A 2,551-nucleotide genomic window follows, 5' to 3' on the forward strand; every position below is an offset into this window, starting at 1 on the left:
GAGAGATCAAAATGCGATGGCCAAGTAGAGCCTAGAACAAAGCAAAATCACTATGACTGAGAAAGCCAACAAAAAGAGGAAGGCCGTACTATTTACGCAAGGAGACATGGTCCTAGTCAGCTCTAAGAATATGTCGCTCCCCAAGAACATTACTCCCAAGTTCAACCACCGCTACTATGGACCCTATCGAATCACTCAAGTGCTAAACGAAGTCACCTACAAACTCGACCTGCCAGATAGTATATGTGCCCATAATGCTTTTTATGCTCGTCTTCTGCGCACGTTCTAGCCCGACAACCAATGGGGAAAATGTGTAGAAATGCTCCATTCCAATGGTCCTTTTGAAGTAGAAGCATTCCTTCCACACCAGGATCAAAGAGGATACCCCGAGTACCTCAGCAAGTGGCGTGGTCATCCACTCAAGGAAGCCAGTTGGATTTCAAAAGTGAAGGCTTGTGCAAAGATGTATTCACCCTTTGGCTCAAGGAAAACCCCACTACTCCTTCCAATGCCCCTTGAGCAGCCTCTTCAACAAACAAGTGGTTCTCAATCATAGACCCTGAACATCTCCACTCCTCAAATGTGATTGAGTCGAGGGTGGATTCACATGGTAATCCCAACATCAATAACTCCAATAGAGCCCTAAACAAGTCTAGATGGGCAGACATTGACTTGCTAGAAAAGGTTGTGTTAAGACCCCCAAGTCCTAGTGCGGCAGACACTCACCAGTCTAATAGTATTGACTGTGTTAAGACCCCGCGCTCACATAGACCGGCAGACACACTGACCACCTTGGTAGAGAAAGTTGTGTTAAGACCTCGGATTAGTCAAATAAAACACTACCCTTAGATTGCTGAGGACAGCAACCCAGTAGGCGGGGGTGAGTGTAAGGGCTTTGTAGCTATACCATGCCATTATCACCGGAAACACCTATATAGGGAGTAGTAGTGACTCAAAGCCCTGCCTTGGTTCCACTCTACGTGTGATTCCCTATACCCAATGGTAAACCCTCTTATGTGCGGCGTCACAAGAGTGTAGTCTTGGGATGTGTCTTCAAATGTTCCGTTTCTTTGATTGAATAATACAAAAGTATACCTTGAACTCACATATCGCGTTATCTTTCTATGCCGTGTTGAGTGCGTAACCAGTAACCAGTGCACATGCATCACAACTAAGAGATCCTTTTACATAACATATCCCTTTTTTTCAAGCGTTTAGTTTCGTTTACTGCTAGATGATAGGCACATGTTTGTGTTTTGCCTAATCCATTGACCGTTTGAAGGTAATATGGATCAAGTTTAATGTAAGCGCGAGCTTCTCAGACAATCGAAATGTTCGTTCTTGTTAGCTGGAGGATCGTATAAACTTCACGAGAATTGGCACCAGAATTATGAGGATCGCGAGGAGCAAGATTAGAATACCTATGCACTTCCATTTACGCGAGCGAGGTTGATACTCCTTAGCCTTTGTCACCTCAACTGTCCCGTCCTTGATGAAAGAGTTGGCACGATTGACATTGCCCTCGATATCGTTCAGCGTCTCCCCTTGGGCATCAACCCGGACCTGCATGTCCGGGAAGATCTGATGCAGCTCTAGCAGGCTCTTCTCGATCTCCTTCACGGTCTCATGCCTCTCTTGCATCTCCCTCATGCTGTCGAGAATCTGGCCTCTCCCTTGCTCCTGCACGGCCGTCTGCAAGAACGTCTCACTCTGCCCCGTGTTAATCATGTAGTCGATCGTGGCCGCATCCGCGTGCTGGCCTGTCACGGTGAAATACCTCCTCTCCACAGTCTCTCTGTACTGAGCCGTGACCCTCTCCCTGACGGAATAGAACTTGTGCATGAGGCTCTGGGATCTGGCCCAGTCCCACCATTTGTGACGCGCGCATGCGATCGACAGAGGAGCCTTGCCCCCAGCCGGGGATCCTGCGGTTTGCGAGGTTGGCCTCGTTGAGTTCTTGCACACGCGCTTTGATGAGTGCGCTGCCGCAGGGCTTTTATGTCGTCCGATCGAACGACCGTCTTGCTCTCGTTGTTGGCTCTCTGCAGGTCCGTGAAGAGAAGCTTGACCTTGTCCAGCTCTTGGTTGACGAGACCCACTGCTTCGTGGAACTTCCTGTCGTTGGGGTCGATGGCCACCATCTCTGTTCCCCGTACGACAGCTCCCACCTCCAGGTCTAGGTCATCTTTCCGCAGATTCACATAGCTCAGCATGCTCGTGAACTTTCTTGACAGAAGATCATTCATTGTGGAGTCTAGCCAAAGAGAGAGAGAGAGAGCACACTAAAGACTTTTCATAAGTAACTGTAAACCACTCCATAAATGGTGAACATGAGAGAGAGAGAGAGAGAGAGAGAGAGAGAGAGAAAGAGAGTTCCAAGCGCGAACCATTTCCACAGTCGAGAGAGAGAGAGAGAGAGAGAAAGAGAGTTCCAAGTCCGAACCATTTCCACAGCCGAGAGAGAGAGAGAGAGAGAGAGAGAGAGAGAGAGATCTCGTAAGCAAGCAGCACCTTGCAACTCCGAAACGATTCACATATTTTTTAAAAAAAT

At 48.2% G+C, this 2,551-nt stretch overlaps 1 pseudogene; it reads right to left on the minus strand.

Annotated features, from left to right (window-relative positions):
- Positions 1 to 1,344: 1,344 nt before the first annotated feature.
- LOC148032528 (syntaxin-124 pseudogene) lies at positions 1,345 to 2,246 on the minus strand (annotated as a pseudogene).
- Positions 2,247 to 2,551: the final 305 nt, after the last annotated feature.

The sequence above is a fragment of the Lygodium microphyllum genome, chromosome 8, assembly GCF_053477565.2.
Source record: "Lygodium microphyllum isolate KBCC chromosome 8, Lygodium_microphyllum_v1.1.10, whole genome shotgun sequence".
In the NCBI taxonomy this organism is placed as follows: domain Eukaryota; kingdom Viridiplantae; phylum Streptophyta; class Polypodiopsida; order Schizaeales; family Lygodiaceae; genus Lygodium; species Lygodium microphyllum.